General features: G+C 46.6%; 1 protein-coding gene and 1 long non-coding RNA gene across 3 annotated transcripts in view; one reads left to right on the top strand and one right to left on the bottom strand.

Moving 5' to 3' along the window:
- BASP1 (brain abundant membrane attached signal protein 1) overlaps positions 1-14,468 on the bottom strand; it is a 53,187-nt gene extending 38,719 nt beyond the window's left edge. Inside the window, exon 1 of the mRNA XM_009681264.2 lies at positions 13,403-14,468. The gene's annotated coding sequence lies outside the window, so the exon portion shown is untranslated. The remainder of the gene's footprint in view (positions 1-13,402) is intronic.
- Positions 13,779-19,758, top strand: LOC104148213 (uncharacterized). 2 transcript variants are annotated; one of them, XR_011138975.1, is made up of 5 exons: positions 13,779-14,051; positions 14,125-14,190; positions 17,236-17,426; positions 18,325-18,380; positions 18,518-18,795. It is a non-coding gene; the product is annotated as an uncharacterized lncRNA (long non-coding RNA). The 2 variants fall into 2 exon arrangements; XR_011138974.1 differs by lacking the exons at positions 13,779-14,051; positions 14,125-14,190 and adding an exon at positions 14,423-14,671 and having other exon boundaries at positions 18,518-19,758.
- Positions 19,759-20,186: the final 428 nt, after the last annotated feature.

The following is a 20,186-nucleotide window of genomic DNA, read 5'->3' as shown; positions in this document are numbered from 1 at the left end:
TTCAATATGACAAGCCATTCCAGCTTTGGAGTTTAATCATTGGCATGCACATAACACTTGGAGAAAAAAACTATTTTCTAGGAAATATCAATTCTGAGTTAAGTTCCAGTGTGGACATCTGTAGCACTTCATCCTGCTTACCTACTGCTTGTTCTATAGAGCTCCATACAGCAGCAGATGAAACAGGCTGGGCTGGATCACTTGGGAACACGCTCACACTTTTGCCCAGACCAGATCCATCCCTGAACCACAGCTAAAGCCAATTCCTATGCACAAAGTTAACTCAAACCCAGTTCCAGCAGTGAAAGCCCTCAGACCATCCTAACATACCATCCGAATTCAATAGCTCCCCCACAGGGATCTACTGCAGAGAAGCAAGAAGCCCATGTATGCACTAGTATACACTCCCTAGTATATACTATTACATAGCAGTATAGCCTACTATATCTAGCATATACTCCCTTTATCATCAATAAATACTGTAATTACCAGGCCTGCTCTGTTTCTCATGTGCAGATCCATGCACTGGAAAAAACGTATCTGTGCTGAAGTCTAGAGACTATTCTACAGCCCTTTGTGCTCGTTTATATGAGGTATTAATATTAATAAGATCTAATGCCAGGGATTTTGTCTCTGACCAAAAGAATCCTAGCCTAAGGCATATCTTTTCCTGACCTATCTGCTCAACATAAAAAAGCAGTGCTGCACAAATCTTCTACGGACTAAGATGATAATCATTCTTCCTCTTTAGGCAATATGAAACTTGTCTTCAACAGCCACGCTGTCCAGATATACTTACCATTAGTTTCTTAAAGGAACCAAGGAGGGGCCACCCAAAATTGAAAGGCAGGAAAAGAAGACAAACGTGACAGAGTGCTCAGATTTTGGCAAATGCTTCTATGTTTTGAATGCAGACACGAACATTGTTACAGCACACCAGACCCACCCATGCCGCTCACCCATTGATCCAAATCAACAAAATTCTAGCAGCCCACAACTCTGACTTTACTGACATAACTCAGTTAGATTCGGAGAAAATGCTCACTGATAAATGACGCAAATGAAAAAGGAATCACGCCCATGGCTCCAGTTCTGCTCCCAAACACATCTCGGTTATTAAAAGATTCACCGAAGATCAAACGGTGTCTGTATGCTCAGCACATGCTGAAACCAGTGTTCCTAATACAGAAAGCAACTATACGATAGCGCTATGGTGCACAGCTCAAAATCCATACGCAGCTAACTATTCCCCCAGTTAGCAGTTAAATGAAGGTGAGCATTTCCTCATCTCCAACAACGCCAAGATATGGGCAACTAGCCAAGAATCTGATTCGTTAAATAGAAACATCCATCTGAATCCTGCGAGCGCTTCTCAGGAGCACAAAGCAGTTTCCAGTCAGCCCATATGGAAAGGAAATAAATCTCTGGTTGCCCTCAGGTACCAAAGGTTGATTGATTTCAAGCAGGCAGCCCAAAGGAGCTGCAGAACGGGCAGCCCATGCCTTTGAATCAGGAACTTGAACGGCAGCTGCCCACCTGCACCCAGAATAGATTGCACAAAGATATTTGTTCAGCTACACATTAAGTCTATTTAAAACCATTTATGAATATGTACCAAGGATTTCTTTAGAAACAAGCCTAATTTATATCAGGCTCAACCTTCAAAGCTATTGTTATTACAGCATTAAGTTTGAGCAACCATGGGTTGAAAACATGTGTAAAGCCTCCGTTACACAGTTAGCTCCTCCACTCATCTGTGGAATAACCCAGCAATATGTTTCTGTAGCCTATAGATTAAGTAACAAAAGAGGTACTAGTGCTGTATAAATCAATATTACACAGCTGGCCTCAGGTGTATTTACAAAATTTCATTCTGGGCTTCTGGAGTAAAATTTTCAAACATACCCACATGACTGCATATTGCCATCTTGAAATACAATTTAGGAACTGAAAAGGCTCAATCACTTTTGGAAACTTCACGCCAGTTTTTATATCAGCCCCACTTGGAAGAAGAGCCTCAAACTTTCAGTACATGACAGGGATTTGGTCAAAAGCTACTCTACAGAAATTTTTGATCAACAGTCCATGCGGTTTGGCATCAAATAAAATCTCCTTGTGCCAGCTCTAGAAAAGCTTTGCTTGGATATTACTTTGTAGCATGTACTATATCCAAAAAAGCATACTGGCAGAAGGTTTATCTTTTCATCGCTATTTTAACAGAGCTCAGACATTCTGCTAATAAGTTTGGATGCTTGGGAATGATTTTGTTTCAACTGAACCAGCTTCTCTGAACTCAAGAGTAAGCACATTCCAGAGGTCACACATGTTCCTAATTCCGTTAAGTGCAGGGCTGGAAGGGACCTCCAGAGATCTTCTTGCCCCAAGGCAGAATGCTTATATTTAAGTGATTGTCTTACCTGCTCTTAAAACATCATTCTCTCCTTTACACTACACAAAAACAACGTTTTCATTTTTTCCTTTGATAGGTCATGTCTGATCATTGTCATGGTTTACATGGTCATCCACTTGAACAGCATGTCTCTTTTATGTGGCATATAACCCACACAAATATAATAATAATAATAATAATAATAATAATAATAATATATTATATTATTATCTTTAAATATTCAACAGATAGTACATGAAAGAAAATTCTCAGGTGTTCATTTTAGGATAGTTTAAAGGTAATTTATTCAATTCTGGTAGCAAAAGTTTTGCACAACTAGAAAGTCGAACTCTGTTACTGCTGTTGTCCATCTGTCCATCACGGATCAACAAATTCTTCTTTACGGTAAATCTGACCATAAATTCCTTATGACTACAGAGTGCAAGTTTTATGGGAAAGGTTTGCAGAGACAAGGAATTTTTACCATGATTTATTAATTTCAAATTATTTTAACTGAGCTTACCATCTTCCACCCGCTGCAGAGCAAAGGGCAAACATTTTCCATACTGTCTAAAGGTATGTTTATCCACCTAAGCGATGGAAATTCCATTACTTGGGTACAGCACAAGTACTTGCGAGTCCTTAGTGTGAGAACAGAGAAAGATGCCTCCTTGTTTTCATGAAAGACTTTACCATAACTTTTGAAGTGTATTGTTAACAAAAAAATGTATTTAACTGCGTTAATTAAGATGAACACTGTATAATTTTTTACCCTTCAGATGAAGGGTAGCTGGGAGATATTCCCAGCTGTGACTTTGTAACTACGGCACTTTGAAATATAGTCTCTTAGGAAGGATGGTTAAATGTGCCTAGATACATGAAGTTATATTTAACTATCTCCCTAGCTAATTCGATCAGGGAGCCAGAATCATATGGCTAGATTAATTAAGACAAAATAGAGCATTTGTAATAATTAAGTTTGTTAGTTGCTCTCTTTTCCAGGGCAGGGAGTCCATGAACACCATGAGCGGAGCAGCTGATGCCTGGCACTCTAGATCACGTATGCCCCATGGATACAGCCCAACCAAAGCCACTGTGCTTGCAAGATTGCATAGAACTCCAGTGGACAGTCTCATTTTATTTGCTGGTTTTAAGAAGAGTGAGATAGTCAGAAGAGTTAGCGCCTTCCCTTGGGGAGTCCCTGAGACTGCTCAGAGGGGAGACGGTTTCTAGAGACAGCAGGGTAGGACAGGCAAGAGATTCAAGGGGGGAACTTGCAGCTCAGGAATAGAAATTGCCCAAGTGCAGCCCCACGGTCTGACCCCAGAGGTGTTGGAAAGGAACTTCTTTGGGGCCAGAGAGGATCCTGCAAAGTTGCTGCAACTCAGAAAAAAGTGGAGCACTTGGAGCCAATGTTAGCATTTCAGACTTGCAAGGATTCAGTGGGAAGAGAGTGGGCAGTGAATAAAGCTTTTATCTATTTAATTTTGGTTTCCTAATCACTGTGAGTTTTCTCTATTTAAAGAGTTAATTATTTGAGATGACGAGTTGTTATTCTAATGAAAATAAGGTCCTCTGAGTTTTCTGGTATTCTTTGGGAGCTTACTATGCAGGAGATGGTCTAAACTGATCCACTTCAGTTCTCTGGCCTACTTGGGGACTCTCCACAGTGACCAAAGGCAATGTTGTGTCTTCACCACAGTAACAAATTAGCTCGCTGCAGTAACAAACTTGTCCTTTAGAAAAAAGGTGTGTATAGTTGTCATCATGAACTCATTTGGCCTGAACATGCCACACTCATCTTGATGACTTTCATAATGAATTTGTACAGTAATCTTGTTACTGCCCCCATCATTTACAGATGATAGGCTTTATTTGGGCACAGTGAAAATTTCAAGCAACTGGAGGAGATCCAAAGAAAAGTTTCTTTATGAAAGAAACTCATGCCAATATGACTGTGACAACTACTGGCCTTTATGCAATATGCAGTCCAGCAAAGCCACAACTGGGCAGACAAGTTTTGTCTATTATAATAGCAAATGCTTCCCCTCTGAACGTGTTTTGGAAGGTTTTGCTACTCACTAATGTAGTTTAATTGTGATAGTGCAGCAATGTGTTTGATGCCCTGCGAGAACCAAACAAATCCAGTACTTCTCAAAAATAAGACTGGCAGTGCAAACCATCACGTACAGTTTTTTCATTTAGTCAAAAGCCAATTTTGCTTAAAACTAAAACATCATTTAGAAAGGAAAAAAATATATATATTCCCTTTCAGTCAGCAAAAGGAGGAACCACATTAATATTTCAAGTGCTAAGAAGTTAAAAGTGTTGAATGCTTTTGGCTGGAAATGCTAGAAGATGTCTATAATATTACAGTATTTGCATAAAACTTTGTTTAAGATCAAGCTTTCATGTTGACATGATCTCAGTCCAGTGAACATCCAGATTTGGCAGTCATACCCATGCAAACAGTTGGGGTCTAGAAACATGAGTTTTAGAGTTTAGAATTAAAGTTCTACAAATGAATGGCTCTGTTTTCATATGCCTGCTTATTAGACAGGAATGACAGTACACTTAAGCTTATGACATAGATCTTAACTGCATTCAGTGTATCTGCTCATGCGCACCTTGCATGCTAGTGTGTGATGAACAGGATGTTCTCTGGAACAGGTTGTGTTAGCTCACAGCTGAAAATACCATCTTCTAGAAAGGCTAGCCAAGGGGAACAGCAACATAACCAATGTGATAATTTAACTGAAATACAGATAAATGATCCAATGTGATAATTTAATTGAAATACAGATAAATGATCCACAAGGAAATGATGAGCAAGGATGCAGAGCCAAGGTTAGCTGATGAATGAGAACTACCAGCCTGAAGACAGTTACACATTTTTTACTGTGACACATTTACAAATATGTGATATGCACTGAGATATATAAGGTACATGCTAATATTTTAGAATACAAAGGTTTTATCAAAAAGAGTATCAAAAGGCTTCTTTAACCAGTAGCAAGTGTGCCAAACAACTTCAGTTTTGAAGCAGAAAGCATGTTAAAGCTGCTGAGATACATATTTCCATTCTCAGACTCTAAATTTACCGTCATTGTTTCACAGCAAACTTCTGGACACATTTTTCTCTGGACCACAAACCTGTGCAGAACTAGTAAGTTGTTTCATTCCTTCTTTTTTGCCCTGTGATCTCCATGTTTTAGGTGGTGAAGGGCCCAGACGTCCAGCCCCTTGCCTCACACAGTCAATAGCTGCAGAAGGGCAGGCAAAGGCAGTTCTTACCCCTCAATACCATCATCCACGTATCAACTTCAAGTTAAAATGGAGATGGCAGGTATTTAAAGTCGCGACATTTAGCCCACTTGAAGAGAGTCAACTCCATTATATTCACCATTTGTTGACCCTGACATGTTTGCATTTCTCCATAACGCCTTGGTGACGGCGCTGTTGCAAGGGAAGTTTACAAAAACAAATACCTGAAACAAATACCTGTAGGTGGTTTGCAGTAAAGTTGGAGTCCTTGGTAATGGAAGCTACCTCAGGACTGAAGGGACATTATGCCCTAATGCATTGTCAATACTGTGCCTTGTTCAGCCAGGAATGAGGGAGCATGTGGCACACTGCTCTTGCCACCGCCATCAGTGAGTTGTTCACGAATCCGTTTGTTAGCAACTGATTCATCTAGAGAAGAGGATGACAGCTGAACTTGCAGTGACCTAGTAATTATCTGAGGGCTTACAAAAAAATACTGTGATGCTAGTTTTCCTGAGTGCTTTTAAAGCTTCTATTCAATATTACATGAGCAGAGAAAAGTACGCTCATGCACATGGCAGCACTTACTTAGCTTGGTTCTAAAGGTGTTATTCATTAAGGCAATGTCCTCAGTCAAGGCAACTGGATGTAAAACTCTGGCCACTATGCAGAAAGCTGAGCATTTCTCTAAATATCACCTAGGGAGATTAGCACTGAGCAGACCATTCACATGCATGATACTGATGAAATCTCAAACTGTCACAAGTGGCTTAAAAGGGGTTCTCCTCGAACTGGAGGATTTTTTTCTTCAAGATGAAGATCTCTGAGAGTGGGAAAAGAGGAAGGAGAACAGAAAAGGGATAATGCCTTCTTCATCTAAATCCTTCCCTGTGAATGATAACAGATCCATCAGAAAAATGTGTCTGCATAGATAACTGCATGTCACCCTTCTTGAATCTTATGTCCTACATGCAGCTTTCTAGTGGCATCAGGAGGCTCTCAACTGTGAACGCTTATGGACTGCTCACAAGAGAAGGGCTTCCACATTTGCTTTAGTCCACTAATTTAAGCACTCAAATTAGAGGCTTAGGGCTATCCTGAGCACTCAGGTATATTCAGCAGGCCTCGCTGGCTGACTTAAACTGAGCCAGCCAAACTCCTAGTGAAATGGAAGTTAGTAACCAACGGCACGCCATCCTCTCAAGCAAAGGCTGGAATGGAAGTAGCTGGAAAATCTTGCCAAATTTTCATTTTTACTCTCTGGGGACCTGTCGTCTCCCTTGTTTCACAGGGCCTGTCCGTCTGAACAGGAAAGTAAGAGTCAGCAGGCAGCTCTCTGTCACTCTTCAGCGAGCCTGGCTGTTCCCAGATTGGGCTGTGCTTTCCCTGATGTGGAGCACGCGCACAGGGCTGAGTGGAGCTGGATGAGAAGAATACCCCCTCTCTCAGCCCATCTAGCTCAGGAGCCAGTTGTTTAGAGCGGCTAGCACATCTTCCCCATTTGCCTAAGCTTTTGTGGTGAAAGCAAGAAACCCAAAGAAGGTGCTTTCACCATCTCAGAACTTGCTGAATTTGCTTCCTCCTACCAACTCTGCAATTTGTAGCAGAAGTCACCCATGCACTTAGCAGTGCTGGCCAAAGAAGAAGCAACAAGAAATTCTGCATGTTAATGGAGAACACCGTAATCATCTCAGCCCTGCATCAAGTGGTGACAGGTTTTGCCGTATCCATTTCCACGCCCCGGTGGAGTTTTGTACCACTTAAAGCCTGTTTTCTTTGCCGGCAGAATTACACACTGCCCTGCTTTGAGAAACTGTGATTACAGGAAAGTGATGGAGAAATTCGCAGGCTCCATCTGTCTTGGACAAGCAGATACACCAAAGTGTTTGGCACGGTTTTACTCTCCCATGTTGACTACGTGTTTGCAGCTGGGGGTTTACACTGTGTTTTCTACATCCCGATTTGAACTTGCTTTGTCTGGTAGTTAGATAGGGAGAGAGACATGTATCAGTTGTGTTACTGTTGATCTGTTCTTTGTTTTGTCTAAATTTGCTTCATTTCTTCTCCACAGTTCAGCAGTCATTTGAAATTTGTTTAGCAAATGCACATCTACAGCATCCTGCTATGTGACCATCAGCTTTATCTTAAAGCGGTTAATAAGTTCAAGGGATACTTTTGAATACAAGCCCCTCTGCACCACCAGTCACATAAGAAAAACAGTAATAGCAGAAGATAAATTGAAAAAGAAAAGAAAGCTCTGTCCTTCTACATCCCACTGAGTATTTTAAGGACTATTGGACTATGAGAAGGACAGCAGTCACCGATTTTACTACTTTGTGGCAGCAGCTTCCATTTGTCCTGTAAAATGGTGATGGCATACACTTCTGCCAATAAAATTAATCCTTAGGGAAGCTTTGCAAGTATACTTACTAGGCTTTTGCCAGGAGGGAAAGTTTATGTGCATTCATGTCCTACTCATGCCAACAGGAAGTTACTATGACCATCATCACGACATCATTAGCAAGCATTAGTCGACAAACCTTTGCAAGTAGCAAAAAGTAGGTGGTTAAAACCTGCTCTTACTACACATTCAGTGTTGTACCTTTCATAAGGACAGAAAATCACTAATCAAAATGAAGGTCCTACCATCAGTCCTTCAGTCTACATTAAGCACCAAGTGCATGCTGCTCTGAAAAGCTGCAAGAGAAGAGTGCATAAACTTAAATCTTGCCTTTTGAAAAGATATTCAAATTCCTACAGAGTAAGGAAAAATGAAATCTCTGGATTGGCAGATTATAATCATATGCGGCACTATCTGCCAGGCTAAAATCTAAATTATGTAACATGCAACCAAAAAGCATGTGGCTTTCCCAACGCTGCAGTCCTGGGGAGGTAGTTGCCAATCTATACTCCACAAGTCACATCACTACACACCCTGCCTAGCGGTATTTTGCAGCACACAATACCAAACGCATCAGAAGAGATCTGCCTTTGATTTATATCCTAAGACAGAGGGTTTTATTAATAAAAATGTTTCCTCAGAGTTAAATTCCATTAACTGTGTTTAAGAGGGAATTACTACACATCTTGCTCTCAGGCAAAACCTGGCCATTCCACATGTGCTAAAAATCAGTATCTCTTTACATTTATTGGTGTGCTGAAAAAAAGTCAAAGGTTTTTATTTTCAGAATCTGGCAAATCAGGCACCTTTCATGTTTGAGGAATCATGTTGCTATCAATCAGTTTCTATTTTAAACTTACGCATTTTCATATCACATAACCAATAGCTACATTTTTATACTAACCACATTTCTCCATCTTGAAGCGAGAAGCTTATCTGGCTTTTAAGAAAGACAGCTGTGAGATACAAGATGTTGTAGAGAAGACTTTAAAGTCCATTCTACACGAGGTGTTTCCCCCCTTCTTCCCCCTGCATTTTTTCTTTTTAATCTTGAAAGCGTTTCCTACTAATGCATTAAACCTCCATTATGCTGCATATGGTTTCTATTTTCGAGTCTCTAATGCTTTCAGGAATTTCTTTGATTTCTCTAGTTGTTACCTCATTCTTGTCATTCCTGATTGACAAAAAAGAAATAACCCAAGCCCCTCCTAGGTTTTCTTTCTTTAGTTATGAAGCTGTTCCAAAGCATCCATGCAGTGCTTCAAAATGGCCTGCCTGGACTGCCTTTATTACCCTTGTAGGAAAGAAGGTAGAGCCTTCAATGTCGGCAGATGGCTCTTCATTATATTTTAATGCCATACAGTTCTCTTACTTGAAGAACTCAGATTTTAGCCATTAAATTTACCATGCACCCAACAGCCATACAGTAATACTGTATTACAGTACCTACAGACCTAAATCAAGGCCAGAGATTTGCATATGAAGGTGTAAATAGAAATGTAGCATCCTCTTCTTGCAGATAGGGAAAAAAGATTTTGAAGTTCTTGCTTTCAAAACTAGTGCAAAATCAACTTTCAAAGGTAAGTTTTCAAAGGTAAGTAGCACAATGCTAGCTGAGCACTTGCAAATGGGGCCGCATGGAAGTTTTCCAGGATTTCATGGGAAGGCCTGTTTCTGCCTTGCTCTGAGCTTGCAAACTATTCTGTATTCCAACTTATAGTAAGTCAGTGTATCCCATCAGGGCATGTGCAGATGCCAACACAAGGGAAGAACTGTTTAAACTGAAGGTGTCCTGGACACAAGAGGCTCTGCTGAAGGACTTCATGGCTGGCTGCATGAGGCAAGGCTAGCAGTGGAACATAGTGCAAATAAAGAGGCTTCATTTGGAAAACGCCGTTTATTCCAGACACTGAATGTTGAAAGACCAAAACACACTGATATGTAAGGCCTGAAGACAGTTCTGAAGACAGTGCTGAAATTTTGGAGCCATCTCAAGGAGAGGGTATGCTCCAGTGGTATGCTTCTTTTTGAGAATAATCAATTTGTTATTACTAGGTTGTCTTAGTGGGTGTTACGCTTCAAATGCAAAGAAGCATAGGAAGACAGGCCAAAAAAAAAAAAAAACACCCTGATCATTGCTTCATACAATAACTGGAACAATAGTTTTATCAGTTAACCTTGTTTTTATTCTAACTGGACACAATACTCTCCGAGGTTCATCTCAACAGAAAAAAGTGCTGCGTGATATGCTTTTTGGCAGCTCTGTATGAACAAACTGAATTACACAATCAGCTCTTTCATACATGAAGTGCACAAGAATAGACAGAGCTACCATGATTTTCCCATCTTTGGGGGTTTATTCTGTCCATAGAACAGAGTTAATGCTCGCCAGCTGAACCTAAAACTGCTACACAAAAGGAAAGCAGCCACTGCGTATTATCCAGAAGGTAGGAAGATCACAAAGCAAAACTGCGAGACAATGAGTAGAGGCAGCAAATGTATAAACCTTTGGTCATGTCCTTACTCCTTCCCTCCTCTCCTCCCATGCTTGGTGGTTGTGTTTCCTTCTTCCACCCAAATTCTCAGAAACTCCCGGAATACATAAGGAACCTGCAGGGAAAGGTGCCTCCACTGGAGACAGTGGCAGCTGCAGATGCTGCATCTTCCCCTGGTTCAGTGATCCCACCCCACGCTCTCGGTGCTGCTGCGTTTAACAGGGAGCAGCTACAATGGAAGAAAACCTGGGTATCGAAGCCTGTTCAGTGGTCTAGGAGGTGCCTGGCAGGCACCTGTGCACCACGGAGCAGGGCGGCAACATTATGGCAGATTTTAAGGCTCCGGTGGCAGTGCTTCTTCAGATGTGGCCTTCACGGAAAAGACGAGAAACACCAAGTAATCCCAAGGTGAGACTGAGGGGTCTTGGGGTGTAACGTATCGAGCTAATGTACCTAGCACTGGAGGGGAAGTAATAAAACTGATGGCCACCCTCTGGTCAGGCATCCATTCCTGCAGTATCATCATCTTAAACTGGGTTTAGCACACCTATCAGTTATCTATGGTCAGAAACCAATAGCCACTTCTTTACAAAATTACTGATTTATAATGTGCTTGAGAATGCTCACCCTTAAGAAAAACACGTATCCTAATTTTCAACAACAGTATCTGCTGGGAAAGAAGGGGGCTTGAGGAGGAGGAACAAGTATCGCTACCGGCATCAAGATGCAACAATTTGAACAAAAGAGATTTCAAGATGTCGCATCAAAAAAAAAAAAACCACACACACACAAAAAAACCCAAAAAGCCCTGCCTATAGGAAGGTTCTTGCCCTGCGGTGACAGAGGGAAGCGAGATGCCTCGGCAGCCAGTGTGGCTGGGCAGAGCCAGACTGCCTGCCCCTAGACGGAGTCTCCCCGCCAGCGCGGCCCGCTGCCACGGCTCCTTGACGCGACCATTTCCACGGCACTGAACTGCAGCACATAAATTAACCCCCCTGCGCTCTCTTGAACCGACAGGACCCATAAATGGACCTGCTCTCCCCCACCCGCGTCCCACTCCGAGGAGGAGCCAAACGGCCAGCCGCTTTGGCGAGGAGCCGGGTGGCCGCGCCAGCTGACGGCGCCCCCCACCCCCCCCGCCTTTTCGGCGCTGGGGCGGGAGGGCGGGGGGGGGGGGCGCTGCGCCCACCCAAAGCTGCCGCGGGCGGCGAGGAGGAGGAGGAGCAGCAGCAGCATTTTTTTTCCTTGGCCAAAAAAGCCAGATTTCAGTCTCAGTAAATCGCTGGCGGTGATGTGTTGGGGCGGGGGGATTCTTTTATTTTCTGGGGTTTTTTTTTAATTTTTTTCAGAGCTGCTCAGCCCTCACGCACGTTGCCAGCTGCGCAGCGTCACGCGTGTCGGTGCGCCACTCGAGCGCCGCTATGCAATCCGCGGGGGGGCGGGGGGAGCGGGGGGGGGGGCGGCCCGGGGCGCCTTTGTTCCGCCGCGGGCCCGATCCTCGACGGGGCGGGCGGGTCCCCGCGCCCCCGCCTCCGCGCATGCGCCGGGCCCAGACAAAGGAATCGGTAATTACGGCGCCGCTTCATTCATTTGCGCTGCGGTGCCGCTCGGCCAGCCCCGAAAAGCAGCGGTGTGGGGCTCTTCCGCACCCACCCGACGTGACAAGCGTGTGCGTGCCCTGCGTTAGTTCCCCCGAGCCCAAGTGAGACGCGGGGAACTTCGCTGCAAGAGCCACGTTTTAAAGACACGCGCGTGGGGCGGGGGGGTCGACACACCGAGGTGGGTCCAGGGAGAAAAAAAGCAAAAAAGGCTGCAGGGAGATGTAGCTTCCTTTGCTGAGGGGGGAAGAAAGGCATCTGTTGGAAGAGGGAGAAGGCGTTCGATGAATATTCATGAAATAAACGCGTCTGGGAGTCGGACAGTCCGGCAGAAGCAGCACGGGGAGAGGCAGCGGCGGTCTCTTGCCCTTGTTTGACGGCTGGTTTGTAGCCCCTGCCCAAATAGCAGTAACGCCGCTAAACCCCCCCCCCCCGAAAAAAGCATTTACATAAAGCCTTGTCAAGAGCCGGATTAAAACCGTTGCCGCGCCCGCTGTCATTTTCACGCACACCCGTGCCTGCTAAAGCAACAAGCCCCTTGCATTGCCTAATCGGGAGCAATCCCATTGTTGCGAGCCTCAATAGGCACGCGTTGCGCTTAGCCTCGCCACGGCTCCGCGCCACCGCGGGTCTGCGGCTGCTTGCCGGATCCCCTCCCACGTCCCCACGTTAGCTCACCCCGAAAGAGGAGGCACGGCGCCCGGGCAGCGCAGCCCCCACCGCCGCGCAGCCCCGCCGGCGCCTCCCTGCACCACCACCCCTCCCAGCCGCCCTGCCATCTTCTTCGCGTGCTGCGTTTTCCCCTCCGAGCGCTTCCTTTCACGGATAGGTGCGGGCATCGTTATTATTATTTTTTTTTTTTTGTAAGCAGACTCCCTTTAGAAACAGATTGATGGCACCAAAAAGAAATACAGCATAAAACACTGTTTTTCCCACCACACCCATCGCTTCCTGCCCTCTCTCCTCCCCAGCAGCGTTATCGGGCATTTAAATTCCACAGAATAGCCTTTAATCCATTTTGTGCCTCGAATTAGGTCTTAGGAGCTCTCTCTCGAGGAATATAATAGCTCCTCGCAGCGATACTCCTAAAGCGTGCCTGGGGAGGCTACTCCCAATCTCTCCCCACTCCTTCCAGTTCAAACGTACATCTCCTTCCCCCCCGCCCCATTTGAGACACGCACGGAATAAAATACAAAATAAATGCAAAGCTCTCGGGGTCTGCTATGCAAATGCCGTGAGATATGCTGCTCCTTACCTTTTGGTATTTTTCCTCTCTCGCCCTTTGTGTATTTGTGTGCTGGGGTGTCACCAAGAGAGTCCCAGGTAGCCGGTGCCCGCTCGGCGTGGTCCGAGGGCTGTGGCTCTCCCCCGCTCGCTCGCCGGGACTGGAGTGACTAGTGCCTGCTGGAGCAATGCCGCCGCTACCGCGGCTGCTGCCTCTGCATTTCTCTCCCCCTCCCTCTTTCCCTCGCTCCCCCCCCTTTCTCTGTGACAGTGTGGGCAGTTCAAAAGCCACACGCACTTATTTATTTATTTTAGAGGCTCGTAGGCAGGGGATGCGCTGCGCGGCGTTCACGCTTAGGGGGCGCACGGACCCAAGGTTTTAAATATTAGCCTGGCCCGCGGCGGGAGGACTCGCTCGGGAGGTCCAGAAACGCACCTGGCAACCTTATCCCCCGTCCCCCAAAAGCTAGCCGGATCCCAGGGAGGATCCTGGAGTGGGAAGGGAGAAACTGCTTCTCCTTTCCCGCGGTGGGAAGCCGCGCCGCGCCGCGCCGCGCCGCGCAGGGAGCGCGCAAGCCGGGACGCCTGCCGACGTGTGCTGCCTTTCTGGGAGCGGCGACGCGGACGGAAGAGGCTGAAATATCGCAGGCGTCTGTGCTACCGGCATGCTTAAGGAGAGGGTCTGTTCTGTAAAAATGGGGGGGGGGAGGCAAAAAAAAAAAAAAAACCAAAGGAAAGCAACTCATTTCGCAGGAGACTGGATCTGCCTCGGGTGCTCCTGCAGCTGGAGAGCTAGCCTGAAGATCGCCGGGGCTTAAGGTCTGGTATCTCTCAGTTCTCCCCACGCTCACAAGCGTCCATGGGGCGTAACAGTACCCCCCGGATCCGCGCTCCCCTCCCCAACTAAGAGCAGACCCCGTCGGCTCTCTGGAATACTCCCCCCGCCCGCAGCTTCCCACAGTCCGGGTGCGCCCTGCGCGCCGCTCCGCGCCCCTCTGCGGCCGCCGGCGCCCGATGCGCGGGGCTGGGGCGCCCTCTGCTCCCCGAGAGCGGGCAGGGCAGCGGGGATGGGCGCCCGGCTAGGGCACGCTTCGCCCGCTGCCAGCGCGCAGCGACTGCGCAGTCCCCCGCGGGAGACGCCGGTGCGGGGCGGCGGAGGGGAGCTGCGCCGGGCGCGGCTTCGGAACCAGCAACACCATCTTTCGGGAGGGGAAAGAAAAGGCATTTCCCATTCGTTTGGGGACAGGCGTCCAGTGAGAGACTCGTTATCTCTGCAGTGAGAAGCAGGAGGATAATTCTGGTTTGTCTTTTCGATAAAAGACGGAGCGTCGCCGGACCAGGGACCAGCGCGCCGCGGGCGGGGGGTGGTGGGCGCGGCGAGGCTGTTCTGCTGCACGGCTGCCGTGTGCGATGTAGCCGAGGGGGCCATCCTACTTCCCATAAATTTCGCTCTGGCAGAAATATCGGGTAATAAAACCGATTGGGGGGGGGGGTTGTTTCCTTGTTTGTTTGATGCACCACAACGTGCAATCAGCTCTTACAAGGGGTGGGGAGGGGGGACGTTTCGCCCCCCTCGCTATGGGTGAGGACGCATTGTTGGGCGGGGAGCGCCCATTGTTCCGGCCGGCCGCACAAAGGAGCCCGCGCCCCCCAAGCCGCGGCCGGCGAGAGCCTGAGGGGGCACAAGCCACCCCGCCCAAACGGCCTGTTGCCCCGGCGACTGCAGCAACAATCCCCCGGGATTTTGTGCAAACCCGAAGCTGCCAGGCCCGCACCGTTCAAATATCAGCCTCCAGCTTTGCGTTTGCCTTTTTTTTTTTTCTCCTCCTCCTCCCCATCCTTTTTTTTCCGCTGGTTTAATCCTTGCCCCGCAGCGGCGGAGCCCAGCGGTTTGCGCCACGCCGCACCTTCGGCGAGGCCGCCCGTCGGGCGCGGCGCGGAGGGGAGCGGAGCCGGCTACGCGGAGCCGCGGCACCGCGGCGGGGGGAGGCTGCGCCGGGCGGGGGAGCCGGGTTGGGGAGGGGGCGAGGGCGCACACTCGAGGGCGGGGCGGCACAGGGGAGGCTGCACAGCGCTCAGCGCGAAATCGGGGAATCGAGGAAATATTAAAAAAAAAAAAAAAGCTCAGCTCAGCTTGACTTGGGGGAGGGGGGGCTTTCTCTTGGAGGGGAAGCGGGGGGACCTCTGCGCCCCGCGGGCGGCGACCAGCGAAGCCCCCCGCAGGCGTCGGGGCAGGCGGCCGCGGCAGCCTGCTCGTGCGCTTGCAAGCTTCTTGTCTTCGGAGCAGCCCTGTAGAGGGAGCAGTAATATGGGACTTGGTCTGTCTGTCTGCCTTCGACAAGGTCAGCGGAGAAAATCCCTCTCTTCAATTTAATTTCCATGAGCCACGTTAGATTTGTGAGACAGATCTGAAGTTACATGGTGACATAGGTCCTAAATCCAGCCAGGAACTAAGGCCAGAGACGGGGCTCAGGCACAGGCATACCAACAAAACAGCTCAGGCAGGTACTGAAGGCCGCCGGGGCTGAGCTGCAATCTGGCTCCTGGGCCCAGGAGCAGGGGGTGTGGAGGGAGGCCCCCAGGGCAAGCTGCTCAGGCCATTAAGACCTCTCAGTGCCCTCCAGGCCCTGACATAGAATCTGTCTACATAGTCCTGTAAAAAAAGCCAGCTGCTGCAGGACCAGTGTGAGCTAATACAATAAGGAAAAAAGAAAAAGGACAGTGCCTCTTCTCCTGTATTTCAAGGTAGGTTTAGGCAGTGAAGGTTCGCTTGCATGGAGTCCAGCTCTGACTTGGTAGCGCAAGTTACCCAGAGTCTCGAACATGTGGAGGAACTAAAACTCTCAAGTGTGTACTGAGTCATTTTCTTAGGAAAGCCTGTGCAACCAAAAGTGGTATGGAAATAGCTATAGCTACTTAGCTACTTCCAGGTTGGGAGGGGTTTTGGTCCGCTGTTTTTACCACTTAGAGGGCAGAGCTGAAAGCCATCTTTTACCAGCTAGTCTTATTTTAAGTACATCTATACGTTAAGTTATGTATCTCTGAACAGCCATCTAAATTCAGACTCCATGAAACCCGCTCTTTGGGTTACTTGGCTGCATCAAGACATGCATATCAGACAGCACAAATCTATCCAAATGGGGATCCTAAACAGCTTTCAGACAGTCTCTTTGTCATAACTTAATGTGTATAATGTATCCCTACCTCTTCCTCATATGTAGAAGAATTAAAGGGAGTGGTTGATACCAGCAAGAAGAAAAAGCACTAAAGAGAGACAGCTGGGAAAAGACAGACAACAAGGCCTGTTCCGGGAAAGTAGCTATGTCTAGGCCCTTATGTGTAAGTAGTTCACTGCTTTTCTTAAATCCACAGTTACTCTGTGCTGTGACAGCTGAGTGCTGTGATACCCAAGATATCTACAACCACCTTCTTCTCAGCCAGCTCCTTTTGGCACCTCTTGCCAGTTATGCCATCTTAGTGCCTCAGCCTAGACCCACTGTCTAGCCGTGCACCTATGATCTTTCAGGCCCAACTTTGCGTAACCCTGTCTGTGTTCAGGCCTGACCACAGCGTCATGTTTCCATCTTCCCTATCAGTGAACAAATCCAATCCTTAATACCTTGTTTTCTCTTTAATTTGTGTTTGGTTGTTCTTCAGAATAATAATCATCTTTTTACTCTCTTTTTACTCTGCCTCGCAACAGAGCCACGAGCCACAAGTCTTACTCTAACATTATCACAGCACAAGTTCAAAGGACTTGCAAGCTCTCCTCCCTTCTCTTTCCATCCTACCTCCATCCCTCTATTCGCTGTCTCCTAGGACCTCCATTTCTCTATTTTATCATCCTTTGATCTTTTTCCTCAGGGGAAGGAGCAATAAGGCTATCGATAATAGCAATAATACTTGAAAAGTAGGAACCTGCCTGACCAGCCTGGCACCCAGAACCGCCATCTGCTGATCTCCAAGCATGGACCACAAGAGGGAGCATTTTGTTCAGTTTATTGGCAAAGACTATTTTTCCCTATGTGAAGCAGAGAGGAAAAACCCAGTTTCTGGTATGTAGAGGTTTTCCCCGAGCATATTTACTCAATAAGCATTTTCATAATAACATTTTTTCCTTTATCATGCAATGCATTTCTTTTACATTTCATAAAAGTATTATATGTGTATAGTGAGTTTTATAATGGGTATTTAAAATGTAATTAAAGTCTAATTTCCTGTTGATCCACCTGGCTATACAGTCATTCATTCTGGGGAAAATAACATGATGTCAGTGTAGGGCATAAGTAACATTTTCTATTTTCAGTGTGTATCATACCGTTCATATATCTAACTACCAGCTATATGTTTTTCAAAACCTAACTGCCATAGCACAAATAGATGCAAGGTGCTTTTTTTTATATATTTTTGCAGGCAACGCCCATAAAATAAACAGCGTTGATTTAAAATCACTACTGGCATGCCTCAGTCCAAACTTAAGTCCTAACATGAAGCTTCTGATCATTTTTTATCTTAATGACCCAAAGTTTTATGGCGGTAGAGATAGCTAAGTGTAGTTTTACACAATGCATCCAGTATTACTGTTTCCACCATGAAAAAATGGCACTTACTGCCTATAGCCAGGTCAAGACATGTCGGTTATGAACCCTGCTGTACACCATTCAGCTCAGCGTATAATGCAGAGCATATGTGCCTCCCAGGAGGTCCTGCTCTAGCCATTTATTTTAAAAGCCATCCCTGCTCCAAAGAAGTCTATATAGGAGTTTTCCCAAAGATGAATATACTTGCTGTTCTGTCAGTGTAATTTATTTTTGATTGTCTAGATTATTTCTGTCTCTTACCCCGATTACCCTGGATATTTAAGAGTTGCTTATGTACAGAAGACGCAAATGTGCTCCGCTAGTGTGTCTACTATGGTTTATATATGTCATGCTTCTCTGTGACTATCTACAGGTTAGATCTTGATGTCTTCGCTCCATTTTCAGTTGCAAGTGAAGCTGCCAAATAAGGTACTCACTGTTTGGCTTCTACAGCCACAAAATGTCTTTCGCCTAACAGCTAGAGAGACAATATCAATACCTGGATATTAGTCAGAATTGGCATCAGAAGTCCTTCCCCTGCAGAGTTTTTCTCTGTTCTCACCCAGGTCAAGTACAAGAATGTCAGTAATGCGGGATCAAATGCATGATCGACTGGATGATCTGCTATCATGGTGTGACAGCTATCATTTACCACTGAGCACTCAACAAGGTAGGAGAAGTGAGGTGCGTGGGAAAGAACGTCAAATACACCAAGGAAAACATGAATCTGTACGCCAGTACATGATGTTCTGAACTCGGCGCTGAAGGCTGCTTATGTACGTCACTCATTGGACTAAAACGCTGTTCTATTTGAAATACAAGGTGGATTCCTAACTTGAGAGAGAACTTTGGGGTGTGACGCCTCCTGCCAGGTCCCTGAGGGGACCCCAGCCTTGCTGCCCCCCTCCTCCCCCGCCCAGGCCTCCCCTCAGCTTGCCCAGCCGCAGGCCTCATTTCAGCCCAGCCCAGCTCAGGGCCATCAGTCCCTGCCCCAGTGACACAGTAGCGGTGGCTATTCCCAGCTCTGTCTCCAACCCCATCTTCTGCTGATCCTGACTGGGCCTCCTGGATGGATCCTGACATATCCTCTTGTCTTCTCTGGGAGTGCTGATGGCCACTGTTACCAGCAGCTGGCTCTGCCCACACAATGGGACTGAGCGCCATTGGGGAGGGCACTGCCTGCACATTGGGGTCCCCCACAGCTCCCAGCTCACCCTCCCTCATGGAGCAGCCCCACTGTTGCTGCTCCCTGACACCCAGTTCATCACAGGGGCTTCCTGGCAGCCCAGATGTGTAAAGACAGCACAAAATGTAGTTCTTCAAGATAATCCCAACTTGAGCCAGCAAGTTCAGCTGGCACATTGCTTCTTGGCAAGGATTAACTAAGGCTCTGCGTGACTTTAGTACCACTGCACTGCTTCCATATTCAAACTGGGTCACGTGAAGCCACTTCAGGGGTGCCTGCACCTATACTTTTGCAGACTTAGTCTTATAATTAAAGCAATCCTAACAGTTCCAGTGTCACTAAAGAGCTATACCAGAGAACAGACAAGATGGACACCCACCTCAAATTTATCCAAGAGGGGCAAATATTCCTGAGACCTACCAGTTGCTGCTGCCAGTCCTGTCCTAGAAGCTGTCTTCAGCAAAACCTGGGGGTTCACTGGCAAGGTGGAACTTGTAGGGTTGTTTGCTCCTACTGCATCCTATCGCTGTAGGTTGTAGCACTCATTTACATACCTCACCCATCCTTTCTCCCCACCCCCATCCTCACCCAATAAAGGGTATTTCTGAGACAGAAACTGACTGAAATGAGGTGTTCTGAGGATCCCTGGTGAATGAAGTAGTCACTGGAGGGGAGCTTAAACATACATAAATTAGAGCAGCCTTAGTCCTATACAGCCATCTTGTCTTAGTCTCCTTTATTCCTTTAACTTGGAGCCACGACATTTAATGCTGTCTGCCTCTTGTACCTCACTCATCTATGTGTGCCAAGCACAAGCTGCAAATGATAACACTGAGAATCAAACAAAATAGTTACATTTGAGGTACCTAAAACCGAAAATATCTGGAAGCATTAAACTATAGGTATATTTCCCAGAAAATGAGAGCCAGACAATACTCGTGCCTCAAAACCCTTATTCCTTAACTAACCACCAGGCATGTCAATAGCATGAGTTGTAGAGATTATTCCTGTGTGCAAAAACACTGTTCTGCTTCCAGCGAAGGGTCAAT

Source organism: Struthio camelus, chromosome 2, assembly GCF_040807025.1.
Source record: "Struthio camelus isolate bStrCam1 chromosome 2, bStrCam1.hap1, whole genome shotgun sequence".
Lineage (NCBI taxonomy): Eukaryota > Metazoa > Chordata > Aves > Struthioniformes > Struthionidae > Struthio > Struthio camelus.
The sequence above is the reverse complement of the archived record's forward strand: the minus strand, read 5'-3'. Positions and strand labels throughout refer to the sequence as shown.